Source organism: Canis lupus, chromosome 36 (assembly GCF_003254725.2).
Source record: "Canis lupus dingo isolate Sandy chromosome 36, ASM325472v2, whole genome shotgun sequence".
Taxonomy (NCBI): Eukaryota; Metazoa; Chordata; class Mammalia; order Carnivora; family Canidae; genus Canis; species Canis lupus.
In genome coordinates, this window is record NC_064278.1 from 26934849 (window position 1) to 26960239 (window position 25391).

Here is a 25391-nt window from a genome sequence, read left to right on the forward strand (position 1 = left end):
GCGTGATCCTGGAGAACCGGGATAGAGTCCCACGTTGGGCTCCCTGCATGGGGCCTGCTTCTCCCTCTGCCTGTGTCTCTGCCTCTCTCTCTCTTTCTATGTCTGTCATGAATAAATAAAAAATAAAATCTGTAAAAAAAATAAAAATCATATAATGTGTTATCTAAATGCCATCATTGTTATAGCTTTGTTTGGGTCATCTGAGCAGCAGACACCAAGGCAGTGTAGTGGAGGAGAGACTTCACTGTTCTAGGTTCAACAGCTGGATCTATGAAGTGGAATGACAGCAGGCAGATTAACAGGCAAAATATATACAAACTTACTAATTTTAATATTATATCATGAGAGGATAACAGGAAAAAATGAATATTCAAATGGTGAATTTTGAGAGCTTATACATTGTCTTTTAATGAGGGAGGGAATTTAAGGGAAAATAAATGATTTTTAGGGAAGATGAATGGGTCCCTAGAAGAACGAGTACGGGAGGGGGAGACGATAATTTGTGACAAAGTTTATCTGAGTGTGGAATTGACCTATAGTCTCCTCTCTTGTGATAAAAGTCATTCTTCTTTGGTTGATGAAACTCATGGGTAGGGATTTATGACAATTGTGTTCCTTCTGGAGGTTCTATCTTGGGACAGATAAGGGGAATTCAGAGAAAGTCTCTCCCTGTATTTGCCGTTTTCCAAGTGCCTTCAGTTCAAAATAATCCTTATGCCAAAGAGGTGTATTTTTGGGTGGCATATTGTACACCCTTCAGCAGGATTAAAAATGCAAGAGATTTTTTGGGGGAAAATTTATGGGAGAAAAAAATGAGGGAAGTCAGAAGAGCACATCAGACTGCAATGTGTGACTGACACCTTTGAAGGAGATGTAGAAAGGAAGGTCGGAAAGAAGAGTCTTTGATTGTAGTTCAGTTCTAAGAAATCTTTTGCCTGGTCAGTGAGGAGTACTCAGGGGCTAAGTTGCTGGCAGGAGTGTGTTTGCTTTAGTACCCCTGCTGCATTCAGTTATTGGCATGGAGCATCCCGTGCAAAGCGTGGCCTCAGCACAAATATTACGTAAATTCAGTGGGTAGTAGTCAATCATGTTTCTTGAGATTTCTGAAGCACATTTTCATGGCCTGCATGTACCATTTTTAATTTGTTAGAATCTTCTTAATCTAACAGGACACACCTAGAATTTCCCAAGCATCTGTATGTTTTTTCTTTATGAAATAGAATAGAGCCTAAAACATGGCAAGGCTTCCTGTGTCTGAGGACATATCCTGGAAGAGATAGTATGAAACCTAGCATCAAAGTTATATATATATTTTACTGAAGGAAATAGCCAACTTCATAGCAGATGATCAAGTTTGGTATGATATTCTAAGTGCATAAAAATACATATGTGGTGTGTATCTTCACCAACAGACCAATTGGGCAGGTCAAAAAGTCTAGGAATGGAGAAGTCAGGAGTAGAACATATGTAGGGGTTTAAGGGAAACGTCAAGTAGCAGAGACCCTCTTCCACTGGACTAGGATTCAAGGACAGGATTCAGTCCCTGGGGAATTAACAGTCGATAAGATAGGACGACAACCCTAGAATCTGGGAAAAAAACAATTTTCAGTGCGGAGATTCAGAGTTTCAGGCACAGGGAACAAAGTTATACTTTATACTTTAGCGATAAGCACTGGGGTACAGGTAAGGCAAAATCTGTAACAGATCGGAAGCCTAATTATCCACACAGACCAGTTAGTAAGACTAGTAGGCAGTAAGTTCATCATGTGTTGTCCCTCCGTGTCAGGCTGGAATTTCTTAAAGTTTTTCTGGTTTATGTTATTGGTAGTCTAAGAGACTGGGCCAGGGATGAACTGTATTATATTTAGAGTTTTTCAGGTCATGATAGAGACTGAAGTTTAGGAATGAAGCAGGACCAGATGCCCACTTCTTCTAGTTCAGGCTACTGCAACCTTATTACTATTAGTGCTTCAACCTTATCATCATTACTGCTTCCATCTTAGAGTCTACCTCATAACTGCTGAAACACTTAGGTGGGTTTAGGGGAAAGATACATGCGCTCCTAGTCTGCATAGACCTCATTGAACTGTATAGATTATTTCCAGAAATGTTAATGTTCTATTATTACTGTTTTTTTTTTTTTAATTTAGCACTATTGCAATGATAGCTAATCTCTTCTACCAAATGCTACAAGAGGGCTATGTAGATTTTATATTTTAGGAGTATTTCATAGGCGTCTTTGGGGGCTAACGTTAAAAATCTTCAATAAAAGAGTTCCCAGCTTTTCTTCATTACCTATTTAATATCTAAAGTAGGAGGTTCAATGTCTGTATTACATACTCATAAAGCTTTCTAGAAAAAATCAGTTTATGTAGTGTAATCGGAAAGCATTATTTTATTATTATTTTTTGCATTATTTTATTGTGTTTTGTTAGCTTGTACTGAGAGTCAACAATGGTAGTAACACTGGAAGGTTATTAGTATAAGAACTTCTGGTTAGCCTATGCAATTTTATATATATTCTTATCACTTCCATTCTTGAAAAATGTTAATTTGTAGGGCTCCTAGGTGGCTCAGTTGGTTAAACTTCTGCCTTTGGCTCAGGTCCTGATCCTAGGGTCCTGGGATCGAGACCCACATTAGGTTCCCTGATCAGTGGGAAGCCTGCTTCTCACTCTCCCTCTGCCTGTTGCTCTCCCTGCTTATGTGTGCTCTCTGTCAAATAAAAAAAAAAATGCTAATTTGTTACAATGATAATTTTATTATTCAGAAATATATTTCTAAAAATCTCAGATAATGTCTATATCCTGTTAATTATTCCTAAATGTAGCATTAATTTAAATTATTCTCAAAAAATTACATTAATCCTAGAAGTCATCTTTGATATATTTATTAATTTGTGGGATGCAAACACAATAAAAATTTTAACCTCAAACACTCGTTTTTAGTAAGTATAATATTTTTAAATTTTATATATTCAAATGATTACTATAATTTCTGAATCAGCTAATAACTACCTTTAGACTCTTAAAAATGATGTCTGTTCAAGTGAATAAAGCTGTTTGTTTTATTTTTTACAATTCCTCTCATTTTATAGTTAGCATAAAACATTTTCATCTCTAGAGTAACTAAGTTTAACACAACCTTCATTCTTACAAGTAAGTAGAAAATGATTTATGTTTTTTCATTTCTAGCTTTACATAAAACATAGAATTACTCACAATGAAAAAGCATTATTCTGGAAATCTCCCTCTACCGGAAAATTTCCAGACCAGTATCTTTCCAAAAGTGGAAAGGTTGTTTAATAATGGGCCCCAATGCCATTATCATACAATCTGTGTAAGTATTTGCTATCTGAAGATCAGCCCATTGGGTGCAATTGATTTAGGGGAATGTATTTGGATTGATTTCTGGGCTCTCAATATGCAAGCTCTCTTTAATGAATATGGTAGATGGACTAAGAGGGAACTGAAAAATAATTTATTAAATATGGTAACTATAGTTTGAAACTTTTGGGAAAGTGCATTCATTATCTTTTTGCTAAATCCCCAGGAAATAAGTTCTGACAAGATCTTTTATTATAACCTGTAAAAACCTACTTAAAACTTGCAAGCAGAAAATGAGAAATTAAACAGCTTAGTTGTGAATTATTTTCTTTCATAGAGCATTAAACATTAATAGGATAATATTTCTATTTAGAACCAAGGAACAGTATCTAATTAATATACTTACATATTTATTCATGTGATTCATATAAGTGTATTAATAACATTTTTCTTGATCTCTAAAGAAAATGCTCTATTACCCATTATTTTTTTTTACAAAAAAATGAAGCATTTCAGTTTGCTTAAGTTTGTAGTATTTTCTTAGAAAATGTTTTATGAAACATTTTAGTATTGCTACTTTAAAGCCAAGATGAATACAGATTTTCATGGACTTATGATGGGGTTTTGTCCTGATAAATGTGTCATAAACTGAAAATATCATGTCAAAATGCATTTAATATATCTAACCTACTGATGATCATAGCTCAGCCTTGCCTATCTTAAATATGCTCAGAATACCTACATTAGCCTGTAGTTGGGCAAAATCATCTGTCACAGACTATTTTATAAGAAAGTATTGACTGTCTCATGTAATTTATTGAATTTTGTACTGACAGTGAAAAACAGAATGGTTGCAAAGCGTATCATTGTTAACACTTGTGATTGTGTGGCTCACTGGGAGCTGTGTCTTACTGCCACTGTCCATCATCATGAGAATATTGTATGACATAGCCTGCAAAATCAAAATTCAAAGTATGATGTCTACTGAATATGTATCACTTTTGTAGTGTCATAAAGTAAAAAAAATCATTAAATCACTGTACGTCAGGGGCCACCCACATTCTGTTGCAACAACCCATAGGTGTGCTTGATGATTGGCAAGCAGCCAGTCCTCATGACACCAGCGTGGGAGAACTTCTTTCCCATCCTGGTCTTGCTTGACTCATCAGCATCAATGCTAGGGAGGAGGACATCAAATAACTACAGAATTTTGTGTTCATGCTGAATTGACCAGTGTCGGTGGCGCTTAGCAGTTTATAGATGCTTCTCTAGAGCCATGTTTCTCAGACTTTAATATGAACACTCATCCCCTTGAAATCTTGTTGAGTTGCAGATTCTGATCAGTGGGTTGCAAGTGGGGCTGAAACATTGCAAGTTCTGACAATCTTCCAAGCGATGCCCAGTGTGTTGACGTACGATCCACATGGAGTAGACTGGTCTGGAGCAAGGCAGACTCACAGTTTACTGTGACCTGAGGTGCCATCACTTCCCTTAACACCTCCCCCATACTTCCCACAAGATGGAGCTAACCAGACACACTTGAACACACTTGAAATATCTTTTTTTTTTTTCCATTATAATTCTAATATTCTAGGTGGAGGTCTTTTGCAAGGGCAAGACAGAGACACTTAACTCCATTTGCTCAGAGAACAGTTTGGTCCTTGGTCAACCCCTGCTCTCTACAGTGCTGTGTATTGCTTCTCCTTTTCCTTCTCTCTTTTCCTGCTCAGAGTTTGGCCAAACTGTACAAACTCCGATGCTTTTTATTTCTGCTTAGCTAATTCTGATGACCTTATCTTAAAGTGCTATTGAATAGATTCTCCTGGTGAAAGATACTTCAAACTCAACTCAATCTGTTAAAGATTTGGGAAAAGATTATGTTCATTTTTAATGTATATCCTATACATTTCTAGATAGAAGTAAGAAAAACCTGAAAGGAATAACTATCTCCCCATCCCTCAACCCCTGGCACACGCACGTGCATGGAGACACACACACACACACACCCATACACACTTCTAAGCTAACATACTGACACAAAATAAGATGGGGCTGAATATTAAAAAAAGTCATTTTCTGACCCTCTGTATCCCTCCAAGGGGACTTCAAATTTCTTTTGCCATGCATATCTTTTTGGATGCAGAGGTAACAAATTTGTAGAATGATTTTCATATCACATAGAACCTTCACATAGATTATTCTTATTTGAAACAATTGATAAGGAAAGTAGGATCCGTCATTGCCCAGGTGGTATACTTTGATGTTGAAAGCTACTGCTGCCTCCATATATTAGTCTTTCCTATTAGAATTGCAATAGTGCCTAAAATGCTGCTCTTAGGTTTTTTTCTATGAATAAGGCATATAAGTCTTGATAGTTCTTATGTAAAGATAATTGCAAGCTAAAAGATACCTTGAGAATTTATGAAGTTCCTTCTAGTTATATCCTCCAGCCAGTGTCTTCTGCATCCCTTCCTTCATATTCATATATTGTGGCTCATACATCCTTTAAATACTACAAGTTTCCAGGATTCTCTTGATTTTCTCCTTTTCTTTCACTCTCTTTTTTATTATAGCTATTATTAACATAGGCTCATTTTCTTCAGCTGGAAATTTTTTCAGTTATAAACAGTACACTTGAGGCTTTGAATTCTACTGAGGTTCAGATAGCTTTCTCGAGCTCCAGAAATATATTTCTACTACCTGCTTGCATAAATCTATGAAATATGCAAAAAGCTTGATGAGAATAGGATCTTGTGAGTAACTGCATTAAATATTCTATATAACATGTGGATGTAGCATGTTTAAGTTAAAATACTTGTTATTTTTATATTCCATGTTAGAGCTAGTGATAAGAAACATGCATGACTAACAACCCTCCTTTCAAGTGCCCTGATAAACTTTTCATTACCGCTTTCTTCAGAATGTTTTTCTCACTAAGAATGGAAAATATATATATATATAAAGAATGGAAAATATAATCATGAGGAGGTCATAATATATGTATACTTTCAAAAGGATAAGTAATTCTTTTTTATACTTATAATGTGTAAGTTTCTGAAGCCATATCATTTCTCATATGTAAGTTGAATTATCCTTTTAAACATCTGCTGCATGATTTAAAAGCTACCAGTATATTAAATTTTGTAAGTGAGTAATATTCATCTAATCAATAAAACTCTTGCTTATATTTGTTATTGTGACATAGCCTGTTTATAACCAGCATCATCTGCTAAACAAAACGTATTTACTTGAAGGTCTTCAAAAATTTAGTGAAATATTTCTTTTATATTCTTAGAATAGGTTTTAGTTTTGCACACTCTTAAATGATTACCTCATCTTCCTTTAGCGACTTCTTTCTTTTATCATTACAAATATATATAATTTTTTTTGCTTAGCAATGATACATGCTCACTATTTAATTATTTACTTTTATAGAACAGACTTCTAGAAGAGTTGAACTCATATAAACCTTACCGCCGTAATTTAAAAAAAATCAGTTTAATTGAATGTATGATTGACAAAATGTAAAAGAAAAAGAAAAAAACTAAGTCTCTCTATTGCTTTAATTACTTCAAACATTTGGCGTTAATTATGATCTATAAAATAAATGCAATAATGTATAGGATAGTAATCAGTTAAAAATTCCTGAGGTATTGGCTATCAAGCATTGAGGTAATGGCCCAAGGAATTGTGCAAAATGGAGACTAGTCATTTCAATGATCACAAAGGTAAAATATATTTATAAACATAAAATAGAACAAATTAAAAAGTAGCATGTATTATTTAGAAAATTATACTACTAATAAAAAGGAAACTATGTTCAAGATTTTAGAAGCTTTGTACATACATTGGGTTGTCATATATTACAAGATAGGTGCTTCCAATTTGAAGCTCAAGACATCTTCTTGATAGTCTAGAAACTAGAAGATAGTTAAATTTCGGAGGTCACCTCTATCACATGTGACAGCCAATGTACATTGTTATCTAATAGTTGTGAAGTTGTCCCGGTACCTTTCTGAAGCAGGAAACTGACATTCGTCCAGGGGGTTCTTGTCAAAGACCAGCCATAATGTAGGCAATTCTTGCTAATTTAATGACCATCGACAAGATGTGTCTGAATATAATAATGATGTCTTGAAGATGTCATAAAACTATAGATGCGTGACTCTAAGAGTCATAGTCAAATCTTTATTTTCCAGGAATGTCTTACCAGTTTTCACATCTGTTCTAGTAAGAAATAATAATAAGTAATAGATTATTGAAGAGTTAGAAATTTTCACAAATCAGTGAAGCTCGCCATGTATTAGAAGGCTTTTATTGTAGTGGATATATAATACCTAACATGTGCCACTTAGTCCTGACTGCGTACCTGCCATCCTTACCTGCCCAAGTCAGCTACGTTGTTGGCTCTTCTTTGTCAGGAGACTTCTCCTGGTTAAGTAGACTGGAAAGCTAGGGCAAGACCTTGACTACAGACTTCAGGAATCACCACTAGGACTCGAGGTAGGGGAATGATGCGAAGAAGAAAAAGGAGAAGAGAACTCATCATTTGGGATTCACCTAGCTTATGTCACCATCGAATACCTGGGGGAAAAAAAAAGAGAGGTCAGTTTAGAAACAGAATATAATAGCTGCGGTATTAACAGATATAATCACTTTTCTATTTGTCATCGTGAACTTTCTAATATTGAGTATTCTTTTCTACACTGGAAAATAATGGCTTTAACCCACCATCGTATCTTTTTTATTCTGCTTTTATCAAGTAATATTCTGCGGGAACTCTAAGCAATGCATGTAAGCTCTGAGCCTGGACTTGGCCAGCATCCTGGGGGGCGGGGGGGCTAGCCCATACAATCTGTCTGGCACTATATTCAAAAGTTAGATTTGATTTGATCCCATATCTCTGCCTTCACTCAATATTCAGTTGAGAAGAGATAAAAGAAAAAGAATTAACATGCTGAGTAATTGTAATGCGGTTGTAAAGTTGTATCAGAGCTCCAGCGGGACTGAGATTTTTGCCTTCCCTGTGAGCCCACGCGCTGCACTGCCACGGGGAGCACGGGGTTGGCAGGGGACCTGGGGCACCCGGGACAGCCGTGCCAGCCGTGCCAGGTGTTGTGTTCACAGCCCAGCCAGCAGCGTGTGCATCAGGAATCACGTCCATTCCTCTTGCCACCCAGCCTTCTGACCTCCTTCGTCTATGTAGCAGCGAAGAAAATGAGAAGAGACAATACAAATTCTTAGGGAACAGTGCAATGGTTTTATAAGTTCCTACCCAAACCTGTGGAGCACAGCAAAAACTATTCTTTGAGGACATTCTACAGCCCTGGACTATCTATTGTTGCTATTTAGGAAATACGCCCTAGCTCATCTTCTTAAAACCTTTATCGTCTCTCATGGTTTTTCTAAGTAAGATGTTTGAGTGGCCTGGGTGCACAGTTTGGCTTAGTGTCTCTCATGAGGTTGCTGTTACCTGCCAGCCAGAGAAGAGGTCCTCCAAAGGCTCAAGGCAGCCTTACAAGGTAGCCCTCTTATGTGACAAGCCAGATGTTACTGACTTTTGTCATGGGGCCTTGGTTTCTCTTCATTAGCATCTTCACTGGGCTGCTTGAGGCCTCATGTCAGAAAAAACAAACAAACAAATCACATCAAGGGAACTTAAATGCATCTTGCTAAGTGAAAGAAGACAAAGTGAAAAGGCTGCATACTCTGTGAATTCCACTATATGACATTCTGGGAAAGGCAAACCTATGGGGACGGCCAAAAGATCAGTTGTTACCAGGACCTAGGGAAAGGAGGGAATTATGAATGATTGGAGCATAGGGGATTTGTAGGGCAGTGAAACTATACCATGTGATACTGCAGTGGCAAATACGTGTTCTTATGCATTAGTCAAAACCCATAGACTGTACAACAAAAAAGAGTGAATCCTAATGTAAATTGGATTTTGGTTAACGTGTCAACATTGGCTCATCAGTTATAATAAATGTACTACACTGATGCAAGGTGTGAATAATAGAGAACTCGGGAGGAGGTAGGAGTGGCAGGAAAGGAAGAGAACTGTATGGGAACTCTATGCTTTCCATTCTGGTTTTTTTGTCACCTTAAAACTGTTCTGAAAAACAACTCAAGAAAATTGAAACCTAGAGGGAAGGGGCAAATTTTATGGCCAAATAATCTAAGCTGACACAATCGTCAGTACAAGTATCCAAAATTGACGATAGCATAGGTGGGACGTTCACACACACCAGGTATTACAGGTAGCTTCGCATGTTAATTTTATCTGATGTTTTGAATTGGTAATGTACATGCTATTTAAAATACGTAAAGTCAAAACAATTTGGAAATCCCTCTATTTGAGAAAGAATGGACAGTTCTAGAAAAAAACTTGATAGTTCAAAAAGAACTACAAATCTCACTTATGAACATAGAGCAAATTTATCACATTAACCATTGGCAAATGAGTATAGCAATTTATTTAAGGAATATATTATAACATATTGGTAATATATTGTGTAATAATATACTATGACCAAGCGGAATTTTATCACCAAGAGAGAGAGAATGATTTAATCTGAGACATTCTATCAACTTGCGTAAAGTTTTTATTCCACAGGGATAAAACCAGTATTTCTCAAGGAGCATTTGGCAAGTCTAATCAATCTCTTTGCAGAAGGATGGTAATTTTATGGCCCATCATTTTACACTGTGGAAATTCCTGAAAATATGCATCTGGGAGAAATGAGTGTGTCATAATTGAGCTGGTGTCTTTTATTTAGTTAACTTCCTGTTTCTGCCTCTCTTCTCTCCTCTCTGCTTTCTCTCCCCTCTTCTTTTCTTCACTGTTTCACCCCAAAGACATTACCTGAAGGACTCTTAGGCAGTTGAAAGACCTCTTGCTACAGTTGAGTACATTTGGCCATAAGTAATAGACTCCTAACCATAGAAGTTTGAGTTGAGAATTTTTCTCCCTCTAGAAGAAGTCTGGAGGTGTGTAATGCAGGCCTGTGACGGTAACTCAGCACTGCCACAGGATTTCCAGATTTCTCCTGTCTTTTTACTCTACCCTTAAAGTGGTTTAGTCTTCATGTGTCACCTTGCAGCCCAAGACGTGCTGCGAAGCACAACAATTACTTACCGGTAGTGAGTGGTGAATGCGAAACGATTTCTCTGCTTGAAGTTTAGTTTTAATAAAAAGCAGAATGTTCTGATGAGATCCTATTTGTTTTATAGCTGTTGAAACGATAAGACCCTGTTCATCAGTGTTCATGGGGCTGTGTTCATGAGCCATCTGCAATGACACTATAACCCCAAATCGCATGGGTTTACAGTAACACACACTGTTTTCTTCCCTGATGCTAAACGTCACCGGCTGTTCTTCTGCTACTCATGGCTTTTCACCTGGGGGTCAGGTAAGAGGAGCAAACTATATTTACCACATGCTTTTCTCAAGGTACAAGGAAAAGAACAAGTGGTAGAAGCTTTCAGTATCTCTTAGAACTTTGTGAGATGCAACATGCGTCACACGTGTTCACAGCCAGGGATCAGGGTAAGTCGCATGGACAAGCCTGGCACTTGGAAGTGTATTTTATTTGCAGGGAGTTGCTATAAGTCACGTGGCAATGGACAGAGCTGTCTCATCCCGTTGGAATGAAAAAATAGTTGGAAAGCATTTTCCCCACCAGTGTAAGTCTATAATTAGGAGACAATTTACTCTAGTAAATAATACCATTGGCTTTGGAGTTGAACCGGATTCAATTCTGGCTCTGTTGATTAGTGGTTGTCTCTAAGTTTTAGACCTTTTTTTAATTGATAAAATATGTTAATTTCTATGACAAATGCTTTGTTATGAAACATTTATGCTTTAAATGGCCTTAAAAATGACTGGCACATAGTAACTGCCCAGCAATTTACCATTTCTTAAACCATATGAAAATAATCCATCTTATTTTTCAATGGGAATGTCACTAACTTACTGGCATGATTATGATAGATATATCTATGGACACTCTAGTAATTATCTGGATTTTCAGTGTACACTTTGATTAGACAGGAAAGAGTGAAGCTTAGACATCTGTGAGATTGGAAGTGTAATAAACTAAATAGCAATATAAACAAGTCATGTTAAATTCAAAAAGCTGAATATTTTATGCACTTATATTTGGCCTTACACAAATGTATATAGCTTATACATTTTCATGAAGTGGCTTCATTTTAAGAATTTAAAGATTGATTAGTTTTTTTTCAGATTTTGAATAATCAGCTAACTATGTTATCATATCCAGTCATTTTTGGATCTCGCAGAAGATATCCGAAACATATTTATAAATTTAAGAAAAAAGATGCTATTGATTAGTCAGGACTTTAGCCCATTTATTCACCTCTCTGATAACACTCCTTTATAGTTTTCCAAAGTACTCTTAAACAACTATTGACAAAAATGAGATGAGTTTTAGTTTTGTGGCTTTTGGTTTGGGACAGGAACTAGACTATCGATTTGTGTTCTTTTAAGTTTCTGTATCGATTAGTCCATTTTGCCTTAGCCCAATTTTTTGACATAATTTCTTTAATTGACCAGTTTTAGGAAAGTATAATGAAATTGAATTAAAAATTTGGTCAGAATTATTTTTATCACCTTTAACTTTCTACTCTCTCTTGGAGAATGCTTTTATTTTCTTATTTGTTGCATTTCATGGTTCATAGACCCCAAAAGCTTGTCCTTTCCTTTCTGAGTACATGGTTTAAGATTCCAGATGTGTGCAGCCCCAATTATCTATCTAAACATATTTAGCTCATCAAATTAGCATTGAAGCAAAATGTAGAATTTTAAATAAAAGTGATTATTTTTTCCTAAGAATGCAAATCTCTGGACTATTTAGAGACTGACTTGTGGACGTGTTTATAATACACATCATAGAGAACTACAAGAAAAGTGTTTGATATGGCAAAGCTGATCTTGAACCTAATGAAAATCTCAAGGGCCACAGGTAGCTATTGTATCTGATTGTTGAGTGTACTTTTTCTCTCATTTTCTTTTTTTCTGATAAGAGATCTAGCCCTTTGGCCATAGGTATAGATGTGTGTTTTGGTTTGGTCAGTTGTAGTAATTCATTTTCTAAGGAATAATAAATATTGTAGAGCTAAGCTGAAGAGCCAAGCGAGACCAAAGTCTGTTTGTCTGGGATTGCTATGTTGAGACACTGGGAAAGAAGCTTTATTTTCTGAGATGTGTGTCTGATATCTTTGGCAGCTGACTAGATCCTGGTTCAAGATTTTTGAGGTCTAAAACTGGTAGCACTTCTTTAGATTTTTGTGTCACCATGAGATCCTTCCAAATGAAGAGAACTCTAACTCTAACTCTGGCATATTTCTTTCTTGTTTGATCTACTTAAACAAATATTCACTTCTCAACTAGGTGATAGGAGTGCTTACTTTGATAAATTAAAATGAAAAATCCCAGAACATTAGTGATAAAATGAGAATGATTGTCTCATGGATCTGGCCTATGCAAGCACTGATGAGTTGGTGGTATGTGACCTTATATTTTACACTGCAAGTAGAGAAGAGAGGAGGATTCACATGCACAGTCTTTGAACTTCTGAAAAATGATTTTTTTGTTCAACTGAAAAAAAATAAAAATAATAATGTCATAAAGCTATATATCATAGATTAACTTAAACTGATTCAATTATACCTCTCCACTCCTTCCTTTCTTCTGTGCATGCCAGTAAGGAAGGGAGGAAAGAATGGAGAAAGAGAAAAAGAAAGAGAGGCGCTTTGTTACTTGTGTGTCCCCAAAAGTCAAAACCAGAGAGAAGCAAGGATATGGTTAATTTAGACAATTTTGTAGATACTGAGCATTTTATCCTACCATTAGTCTATCTTTTCTGCTCCTTTTTCTTTATGTGATGAAATATATGCCTTTGTGTTTATTTTGTAGATTTAAAGATCTTAGTAAGCAGGGTTGCAATCTGTGTTAAGATGGAATGTTCTGACTCTACCCAATGAATTAATTGTAGAACCTGAGTTCTGTGTGAAATATGACTCCATATTCCAAAGTTATTTAAGTTTTCCAAGTCCACGTTAAAAGGAAGCATGGAGAAGGAAAGGATTGGAAGCAAAAGTAATGGGAAAGAAAACATTAGGCTTAGCTTTACTGAATTTAGACATATCTTTATAAAGCGTTGCCAACTCACTGCAGTGACGTGGACTCACTTTTATCACGTTCTAGAGTGGTGGGAAGACATCTAACGGTAAATACGGTGAGGAGTGCTCAAGTTACGACAGTCCAACATAAAAGTTCACCATTGCTTGATAAGAGTTCACACTGAAGGAGACATTACGGCATTTTGCGTTATTATCCTTTCCATCCATATGTTTGTTTACCAGCCAGGAGAGGAGAAAGAGGTGAATAATTATTAAAACGTTCTTGGGTCGATAAGTTGTCCAAAAATCTTTAGACTTTTTTTTTTTTTTAGCAGAAAAAAATTTTGAATAAAACTTCTGGTGAAAAACAAAGATGAATAATAATATCTTTAGTATTTTTTTTAACTAATGTATTATGGAAAGCTTCAAGCATTCATTAGGAAGTAGTGAAACGAACGCTTTTGAAGATGTGACCCAGCTTCAATAGTAATAAGCATTGTGCAGAAGGAGGAGAGAGCCAGAGCAGTGGGGCACCTGGCAGTTAAATAAAAGTGTTAGTGGGAAGAGTAATATCAAGCCTTGACCTCATGATCGGTTCTAATGGGCTTAATGACAGAGTCACTAGAGACCATTTGATTCATATTCAGGATTGTTCTTGAGCGTAAGTAAAGAGTTAGGATCAAGCTAATACTAGACACTGGCTAGGTTTTTCCTCCCTTTGTTGTGGGTGGAAAAAGTCAATTCATCATTTAGGACCAGGTGGCCTAATTTGTAGTAGTATTTTTTTGCCTCTGACTTGAGATACAAATCATTGTGAAAGTTACCAGCAGGGAAGAGAGGACAGCAGAAATTTTAACGGGAACTCAGAGAACAGCAGTCATTAATTATAGAATATCATGTTTAAGAGAGGGGAACAATCAAGTTAGAATGTGATTTCCACACTTTTCTCCCGCCCCTCTAGCTGATCCCAAAGGTGTTCATTTTTCCAAGCTAGAATTGTAATTTTGAATCATGTGATAGAATCTGGGTTATAAAAAGACTTTGCTTAATAAGTTCATTAAAGTGTAAAACTGCTTGTTTGCTGGCGTCTTCTCCAGTTTTCATGTGGGAAGTCTAAAGGGCAAGATCCTACCCTAAGAAAAATGAGTAAGTTACTGATTGAAATTTGGGCACATGGTTCCTGGACAGAGGAGGAGTCTGTAGATGGCATCCAAATGAGCACAAAATGCCTACACTAGGGCTCTTTATCACCTACCCTTCTGACCTATGCCATTCTCTCGCTCCTTCCAGTGCTTTTTGCACGTAACAGTTGTGTTCAAGTTGAGGCATAACCTTAGAGAACGTTCTACTATGAGAAAGTTATGATTCTATAAAGAGCTTAGATACGTTGGCATAAAGATCTAACAAGGAATTGTAATTTAGTCAGGCCTCCGGATAGTCCTTTGACAAATGTAGATTCTTATGTCATCTCTACATTTCATGATTTGTAAATAATGTTTTTTACTGCTTATGGAGGTCCTGCCCAAGTACGTCAGACACTATTCCAAGTGCCCTGTATTGAATCATTTACTCAATGCTCACAGTCCTTCTGCAAGTACAATGATATTACTTTCCCTCCTTGTAATGAATATTTCTGAGGCACAGAAATGTTAAATAGTTTCCAGGGAGCACAGAATTAGTACGTGGCGGGGCAGAGATTCAAGGGACAGCCTGTGGCAGCTGGCTGTAGGCCCTGCGGCCGTGACCACTTGGACGATACAAGGAAACGCGAGGAAGCAACCCCCAAAGGGACAATCAAAAAAGTTCCAAGCATTTTTAATTGGTAGTTATTTATAAGTATGACCATCGGCTTTTAGTCGTTGTAAAATTCAAGGCAGTAAGTTGGGGAACTAAATGTTTGCAGGTGCAAAAATCTATAGCTTTGTTTCAGTTTTGGTGGGGATAGTGGTGGGTTTTGTTTTGGGATTTATTTTATTTATTTTTTAATTTTTTTTTATTTATGATAGTCACACACAGAGAGAGAGGAAGAGACATAGGCAGAGGGAGAAGCAGGCTCCATGCACAGGAGCCCGACGTGGGATTCGATCCCGGGTCTCCAGGATCGCGCCCTGGGCCAAAGGCAGGCGCCAAACCGCTGTGCCACCCAGGGATCCCTGTTTTAGGATTTATAGGAGCTGATTAAACACCAGCACCACCAGCACTAGAATCCCAACCAGGCGGGGTAGAGTCTGGTCATTGGAGAGAAGACGGGGGGGCTGGGCCCCATGGAATCCTACCGTGGACCGGGCCTCGCATATCCCCGGGGGTGTGGGGTCTGGGGCTCTTGTCTGGGGCACGTCCTGTTGCTGACGGACTTCTCCAGATGTCACTGGCTTAATAGAGCGGCAGGTGCCCTGCAGGTCACCGGCTGTGAACCCCAGGTCTGGGCCGAGCCCAGCTGCTCCCCACTCCTTGGGCAGCAGGTGGGGGTGCGTGGCTGTGCTGCTGGGGCAGGTGCAGGAGGACGGGGCCACAGCCCGGGGCCCTGCCAGCGAGGCCGCAAGGTGATGGCCCGCACGTGGCTGCTGAACGCCGGGGACCAGGCGCCGGACCAGGCGGTGCAGGTTGCCAGTGCCTTAGGCTTGGGCTCAATAGGGGACGAGCATCCCTGTGCAGCCCCGGTGGGTCCCCTCCTAGGATGCCCCCTCTGTTCCCCTCAGGCTGAGGGAGCGGGGTTGGTGGCCCACTGCCCTGCCCTGGTGGGTCCCCTCCTAGGATCTCCTTTTGCTTTTGTTCCCATCACCCAAAAACGACCCTCCCTCGGATCTTTATCTCAGCATCAGCTCTAGGCCAAAACCCCGCTTGAGGAAAGGATTTCATATGTGACCAAAAGAAGAATTTTACAGACAATATTTCTTTTGGTTATTGAAATCCCGTGGTGGGTTTTCTCTTCTGGCCCCTTTCTCGCTGCACAGGTCACAAGTGAGGGATGGTAGCTGGTTGGGCCTAAGGAACGGCGGGGACTCCAATGGGGTTTTGTTTTTCCACCTGTGAGGCTTTTGCCCCTATACTGAAGAATGAAATAAGGAGAATAAACCTAAATAATGAGATTTAAGTAAAAGTAAGACACAACTAGAATGAATGAAATAAGAAAAATAAAATAAGGAAAATAAGGAAATGAAATAAGAAAAATAAACCTAAAATGAAATAAGGAAAATAAACCTAAAAATGAGATTTAAGTAAAAGTAAGACACAACTAGAATGAATAAGAAAAATAAAATAAGGAAAATAAGGAAATGAAATAAGAAAAATAAACCTAAAATGAAATAAGGAAAATAAACCTAAAAATGAGATTTAAGTAAAAGTAAGACACAACTAGAATGAATAAGAAAAATAAAATAAGGAAAATAAGGAAATGAAATAAGAAAAATAAACCTAAAATGAAATAAGGGAAATAAACCTAAAAATGAGATTTAAGTAAAAGTAAGACGGAACTAGAACTGCTTAGCATTTAGAAACAAAAAGAAGACGTCAGCCCCATTACCAAGCCCTGCATTTCTGATGTTTTGTCAGATGACTCCGTCGAGCGACTTGCTAACTGGCTCACTCACCTGCAAGGCAAGGTGGGTAGAGCATCCTTGATGCCCGGGCAGGAGGGAAGGGGGGCGACTTTGGGGACACGGCTCTCCCCTTCCAGGCACGGTGCCATTGATTTTCCCTGCGCTTTTATTTAATTCTCACAACGTAGATCGGGTCTAAGGTTTTAGATGGGGAAAGTGAGGCCGGGAGCAATCGGGGCTCTGATGCCATCTGTGTGGTCCCAGCCGGGCAGGTTCGGCTGCACCTCGCTTCTCCGGGCAGACGAAAGTGTCTAGAGGCTTTCCCCGGGGTGGGGTGGGGGGAGTGGGCTGCAGCCCGGGGGCCCTGAGATTCTTTTATTTTTCCTGTTTTAATTTTTTTTAATACATTTTTTATTGGTGTCCAACTTGTCAACATACAGAATAACACCCAGTGCTCATCCCATCAAGTGCCCCCATCAGTGCCCGTCACCCAGTCACCCCCACCCCCTGCCCTCCTCCCCTTCCACCACCCCTAGTTCGTTTCCCAGAGTTAGGAGTCTCTCACGTTCTGTCTCCCTTTCTGATATTTCCCACTTATTTTTTCTCCTTTCCCCTTTATTCCCTTTCACTATTTTTTATATTCCCCAAATGAATGAGACCATATAATGTTTGTCCTTCTCCGATTGACTTATTTCACTCAGCATCATACCCTCCAGGTCCATCCACGTCGAAGCACATGGTGGGTATTTGTCGTTTCTAATGGCTGAGGAACATCCCACTGTATCCATAGACCTCAGCTTCCTTATCCATCATCTGTCGATGGACACCAAGGCTCCTTCCCCAGTGTGGCTGTTGTGGACATTGCTGCTAGAAACATCGGGGTGCAGGTGTCCCAGCGTTTCACTGCATCTGCATCTTTGGGGCAAATCCCCAGCAGTGCAATTCCCCCCGGGCAGCTAGCACCTGCCGCGCCCTGCCGGGACGCGTGGTGGGTCCCTGCATCTTATTATTATTTTTAAACAGCTGCTATTGAGGCCAAGTGTGACCCGCTCCCGCTGTGATTGCTCCTCTGCTCCGTTGTCCTTTCTGCCTTTATTCTTGCTGGTCTCGTGAACCCCTGGTTTGTGTTTTCTAGTCACTTAAGATCTAGCTGCCCTCGCTGTGCTCCCCAGTTTATTTTCCTTCAGGTGCCACTTGTGACCCTTCACCTTCCACGTGGGTACGGCTGATGAAAGACACTTGTAAGCAGTCGTGCTCACATGATTTTATCCATTTTTGAAATTTGCCAATATTTTGGGCCAGAAGTATATCATGGTTTTAAATGCCATTTACTTGGCCCCTGGTGAAACTAAACAACTTTCTTATTTGTTGAAAATTCCCCTTTTGAATCGCATCATTATATTAGTATTCCAGAATTACTTTACCAGCTGTGTATATTAGAGGTCTGTATTTTGTCTGAGACGTATTAGAAATCTTTTCTCATAATTGTAACTTGTCTTTAGCGGATGCTTAAGATATATTTTATCATTGAGTGATTTAAAATTTGTATACAGTCTGGTTTATCAACATTTTCCTTTATGAGTTTTGGCTTTTCTATATTGTTTAAGAATAACACAATGTAATACAAATATTCTTTTAAAATAATTACTGAACTTAAATACTTATATGATAGTATACATATTTTTCCTAACTCATAGCTCTTGTAGGCCATATATATATAATATATATATTTAATTATTTTTTCCTAATAAAATCAAACTTTATTTTAAGTTCTACCCCTAATTGCCTTGTGTTCATGGGTATATTTCCATATCCATCATTGTATTTCTGGTTGTTAGTCTGTCCTACTTATTTGCTTATTCTTATTCTAATAAGTGTGTGTGTGTGTGTGTGTGTGTGTAGTATGGTAAAGACAGTGGTCTTGTAATATGTTCTTCTTTCTTAAATCTTTTTTTTTTTTAATTTTTTTATTTATTTATGATAGTCACAGAGAGAGAGAGGCAGAGACACAGGCAGAGGGAGAAGCAGGCTCCATGCACCGGGAGCCCGACATGGGATTCGATCCCGGGTCTCCAGGATCGTGCCCTGGGCCAAAGGCAGGCGCCAAACCGCTGCGCCACCCAGGGATCCCTGTTCTTCTTTCTTAAAGGAGATTTTGCAGCTCTAAATCCCACCAGTTATGGCATTTTGTATTTTCATTGTAATTTGGTTCCAAACAGTTAAAAATTTAATTTCTGAATTCTATTGAGTCTATTTGACCAGAGAAATTATTTTGCATGATTTTAATACACTGGTTCTAAGTTGTGTTGCTTGGCATGGACAATGATCTAATCGTGGGTGAAAAGCTGTTAACAACTTCACTTCTCCAGTGTCTTGTAAGACCTGTAATAGCTGGTAGGTGTAGCATCTCTCTTATGTCTGAAAAATTTGACACTTTTCCTATATCATTCCATACAATATTTCAATCATTTAAATCAGTTAATCATTTTAAGCGTAACACATTAGATTCAGATAAAAATTGTCTTAATGAAAAATATTATTTGAAGATGGATGTATTTCTGTTTCATGTCAGAGCATGATATCTTCAATCCGTTTTTAAATCTTTGGTATAATTACGTTAATTTAATTTTTTTTTCTTCATATAAGTCCTACCTTAATTGTAAAATTAAATCTTAGATATTTTCATATTTCTGGTTTGCATTGTGAATTTGGGTTTTTGTTTTCTCTTTCTTTTCTTTAGAGTGAGAGAAAGCCCACATAAGCGATAGAGGGTAAGTAGCAGAGAGGGAGAGAGAGAATCTTAGGCTTCACGCCCCTGGAACCCCATGTGGGGGCTCCATCTCAGGACCCTGAGATCATGACTTTCACTGCAATCAAGAGTTGAGAGCTTAACTGACTGAGCCACCCAGAGACCCCATAAATGTTTTTTTTTCTTTTTTTTCTTTTTATTTATTTTTATTTTTTATTTTATTTTTTATTTTTTATTTTTTATTTTTGGGTTATTTTTTCAATACCATTTTCAATTGGCTTTTGTTAGTGTAATGAAAAATAGCTTATTTTTCCATATTCACTTTATATGCAAACACATTGCCAATTCAGTCAGTCATTCTAATGTTTTTAATAGAATCTCTTGGGGTTGCTAACTATGTAAACTGATGTAATATTAAATATTAAAATATTACTTAATCATTTATAGTAATTTATTCTTTTGATGTATTTATTTTGTTGCCTTATTATAATATCTATGTCTATCTAATATGTTGAGTATTACTCGAACAAAAAGTGGACATTATATATGGTAATGGTAAAATATCTCATTTTTACAAACATTTAGAAAATATTTGACAATATTTACCAATAATTTTCTTAAACATGTGTATCCTTTGACCCAGAGATTTCACCTTTGAAAATCTTAGAGATCTAAGTATCCTACCACTTAGGTGTGTTTATTGCTGCATTTTTAATGCTAAAAAGATCCACTGGTGAATAATATGAATGTTTATAAATAGGGGAACAATAAAAAAATCTGTGATTTAGCCATAGTATAGAAGTATTTTCAGTCATTAAAACAATAGATTGGATCTTTATTTATTGATTATATGGGCAGATTAGATCAGATCTATATTTACCTGGAGTGATGTGCATTTTAAATGCAAAAGCAGCAAGTGGCAGAGCTATGTGTATGTTTTATCTGTGTAGGAAAATATAAAATATATGCATACAGGGCACCTGGGTGGCTCAGTCAGTTAAGCATCTGACTCTTTATCTCAGTGAAGGTATTGATCTCAGGGTCCTTAGTTCTGGCCCTCTGTTGGGTTCCATGCTGGGCTTGGAGCCTACTTAAAAAAAATACACACATATTTTCAAATGTTTATATGTATAGAGAGAAATATACAGAATGTATACCAAACTGTGATGATGGTTACCTTTGATAGGTTACGGAATTTGAAAGGAAGGAAAGAAAATTTATTTTTGTTCCTTAGCTGTTGTATTATCTGATCTAAATGTATTATTTTGGTAGTTCACATGTCAATAAAGCAAGTATAAACATTATAGTTTATTATAGTTATAAAAATTCAATAAATAAAAGCAACCTTATAGTTAGATTACATCCTTTCTTTTATTTTCAGAGTTCCCTTTTTGTGGCTTTTACAAATATGTGTTTCTAATTTAGCTCTGGGTAAAACCCATAATATCCATTTTATTTAAAGGTTAATGTGGATAATATGAATTTTTAAGAACAATAACGAATCTGTAGAAGACCATATTACATTAAAGTGGACTGCATTGGTAAAAAAATTTACATAGGCATACATAAATAGTGTTATTTATTGATTTTTGAGCTTTTGAATGATTAGCTGCTGTTAACTTCACAGATATTTTAATATCTGTCCATAGTATTTGTGAAAAACATTTACAGTCACCCACAACTCAATGCAAGATTAATTTTGAAACATTTCTTGCAGATGTACAAATGTTCATTACACTTGACTGTTAATTTTGAATATTACTCAGCCAACACTGGCCTTCCCGCTGCTTTTGCAATTAACCTTCAGCCTATTGACAGCAGCACTTTTAATTATTATGCACCATATTTATGAAATAGAGTATGTCCTCTGAAATAATAGGCTATTGATTTGAATAGTCCTTTTTAATGCAATTGAAAATCCAATCATTTTTTATACAGATACTGAATATTCATTTACTATACTTTTGTGTTCCATCCATATAGATCTTGCTTTATTGCAGAAGAGTTTAACAATATTTTATACGATATCCTTTAGGCAACAAACACTTGAGCTTACTGTTTTATTATTTTCAGAGTTGAAAGAGACTACCTTTCTGGAATATTTGATGCATATGGCTTATGTTTCTTTTGGTATAGTGCATCAAATTATATTTAAAAGTGACATTTGGTGGCAGATATATGTCTGCTTAATGACCTAGACTCTCTATACTACTTTAATTCAATAGAGGGCTAGACATTGGTATATTAGAATTATTTCATGTGCTGTATTAAAGATATTTGGATAATTTAGAGAGTGACTGTTTGAAGATAAGTGCTTTCTTGTACATCTCCTCTTTGTTATTGAACTTTAAAAGCAAGCCCTATGATCACATTTTACATAAAAATAATATGCCTAAATTCAATTAATACTTTAAGAAATTAAAGTTTTTTATGTATCCTTTTTAAATTAAAAAAAATTTTTTTTTATTTATTTATGATAGTCACAGAGAGAGAGAGAGAGAGAGAGAGAGAGAGAGAGAGAGGCAGAGACAAGGCAGAGGGAGAAGCAGGCTCCATGCACTGGGAGCCCAACATGGGATTCGATCCTGGGTCTCCAGGATCGTGCCCTGGGCCAAAGGCAGGCACCAAACTGCTGTGCCACCCAGGGATCCCAGTTTTTTATGTATCCTTTTAGATAATTGATATTATCCAACTACATTTGTTTTTAAAGATTCTATTTATATGAAATAGAGAGAGAAAGAGAGAACAAGCAGGGGGAGAGGTAGAAGGAGAAGCAGACTCCCTGATGAGCAGAGAGCGCAATGCAGGGCTCTATCTCAGGACCTCTGGATCGTGACCTTGAGCCTAAGGCAGGTACTTAACTGACTAAGCTACCCAGGTACCCCAACTCAGCTACATTTTTTGATAGCTTATTGTGTGCCTGACTTGGTGTCATTATAATAGATTATTTAATCATAATTTATATGTTGATGCTATTTGAATAGACATATTCAATGTTTTTTTACCTAGAATAATTTAAGGAATATACAGTAAAATTAAAATAAAACTCATTATTAAAGACAAGTATTATTTTAAAAAGTGGGAAACAAAATACATTTATATTTATTTATGACAGTGGAACTGACACAGATTCAATTTCTTCCTGCCTATATGTTGAAGTCCAGAACAAATGACACTTCCCTTCCATTCAGTCATCCATTTATTTATGCAATAAATATTTATTGTGTGTTTTTTATGGCATTTGTAGGCACAGCCAAAATAAAGATGAATCTCAGTCCGTGCTTGGAAGGAAGTTTATATCTAGTAACATAAAATAAGAACATTATTACAATTCATTTTGAGAAATGATATAACAGTGATATGTGTAATGGTCATGAAAGAAAGAATATGGAATGACCGTATGTGATTATGGTCCCTTGTAATGAATGCATTCCTAGGTAAAGAAAAGGACAAAAAAAACCTTAGATATATGCAACAGTGCATGCAAAGACACTGAATACAGAGAATTTCAAGCAATCCAGTGTGAATGAAGTATCGGATTCAGGGGCAGGAGTGTCAGGCAAGGAATTATGCTAAATGAGTAATAAAGATGAGATCCAGAAATGCTCTGTCTGACAAACCTAGGAACTTAATAGCTTGTAGTTCTTAAGGAACTTCAGTGTTTTGCAGTAGTTAAATGACTAAGATGTGAGTTTGATATTACTCCTTAATATATATTAGAGAGGACAAAGAATGGGCATGAGAGGAAAACTTGGGGCACAATTTTAGTCACCCAAGTGAGATATATTGAAGACTTCTACTAAATCTATCTTAAGTCACTGAAAAAGATGGAAAAGGAGATATTGGGATGTAGTATCAAGGGAGTTTGGTTGTAAACTGGGGGCGAATTTGTAAACTCCAAGATGATTCCTATGTTTCCAGGCTGGGTGTAATTATCACATAGATTGACAGGTGTTACTATCCCATCAGTGACATAGGAAAGCCGAGAGATAGTTGGAGGGATGCAACAAGTTCAGACGTGGACATTTTTATTTTGAGACACCTATATGAAGTAGTAAAAACAGATACATAGAAAAACAGGAATTTAATATTGAAACTGAGGATGGATGTAAGAGTGGGTATCTAGATGTGGAACTGTTGAAATATAAGTGATTAAGGATGGAAGAATTTGTGGTCAATTAGTAAATGTGGGAGAGCAGTGAAGTAATAAAAAATATATAACTACAGCTTTTAATGAACAGGTACAGAAAGTGGAACCAATGGTAGTAAGTTTGCTTCTTAAAAGTATGGCTAAACACACGAGTGAGCCATGTTCTAGAAATTAATGGAAAAGAGTTTCAAATGAGTGGCAGAAAAGCAGAGTGGATAAGAACATGAATCCCAGTGACAAACCGCTTTGATTTAAGAGTTGTCTCCACCACAATTTACTAATAGTGTGATCTTGGGTAAGACAACTTAGCAAATGATTTTCTCTCTGAGTCGCATTTTCCTCAGCTATAAAAGTGAGATAATAATGATTGACATCTCTTACAATTTTTAAGAATTTAGTAAAATAAGACACAATGCCTGATACATGGTAAGCTGCCAACAACTGTTTCTCAATGTTATTATTAGGAATAGCTGGTCATTCATTCCAGTATTTAGAGCAAGCAGGCGAGAGAAGCCTCCATCTGATTTGACATATAAGTGGAGATAGATGGTTATTTTATTATACTTTTTTCTTGCTGATAAAATTCATAGTATAAACTGAAGTTTAAATGTTTAAATTTAGGGCACCTGGGTGGCTCAGTGGTTGAGCGCTTGCCTTTGGCTCAGGGTGTGATCCCAGGGTCGTGGGATCGAGTCCCGCAACAGCTTCCCACAGGAAGCCTGCTTCTCCCTCTGCCTGTGTCTCTCATGAATAAATAAATAAAATCTTTTAAAAATGTTTAAATCTGGGTTTAAATGGCACAAGGCAAAAATAATAAGGTAGGCTAAGCTTGTTTGATTACTTCATTTCCTTGTAAAGATAATTGTTACTGTAATCACTGTCCAGGACGTAGTTTCTTCCATCGATGTTTAAAGGACAAGTAGGAGAAGGGACAGTTGCAGTGCTGGCACCATGCAGATGGAAAATAAAGAAGTGAGCTTAGTATCTCTACATAACATTAAAAAATTTTGATGAAGATTGCCTTCAATGTACATAGATTCCCCCAAGGAGTTAAAGTTTAACAAAATTCAGAAAATATAAAATATGTGCTCTGTGATGTTAATGTTACAAACCTGATAAGACAGCATTCTAAAACCAGTAGTACTGGGGGCAGCCCGGGTGGCTCAGTGGGTTAGCACGCCTTCAGCACAGGGTGTGACCCTGGAGACCCGGGATCGAGGCCCACGTCAGGCTCCCTGCGTGGAGCCTGCTTCTCCCTCTGCCTGTGTCTCTGCCTCTCTCTCTCTCTCTCTCTCTCTCTCTCTCATGAATAAATAAATAAAATCTTTTAAAAAAATAAATAAAAAAAATAAAACCGGTAGTACTTATCTCTGAATTCTGTATACCAGAATTTTGAAGATGAGTAAATCGGAGTTCTTCAGATCCAGATAGCTATATGAAATCTTACCATTAATTCAGGACATTTCAAATTAACAAAGAGA

At 37.2% G+C, this 25391-nt stretch overlaps 1 pseudogene; it reads left to right on the top strand.

The window, feature by feature from the left end:
• The first annotated feature begins 15736 nt into the window (after positions 1 to 15736).
• The window catches only part of LOC112668271 (uncharacterized), a 32799-nt pseudogene continuing 23144 nt past the window's right edge, over positions 15737 to 25391 (top strand).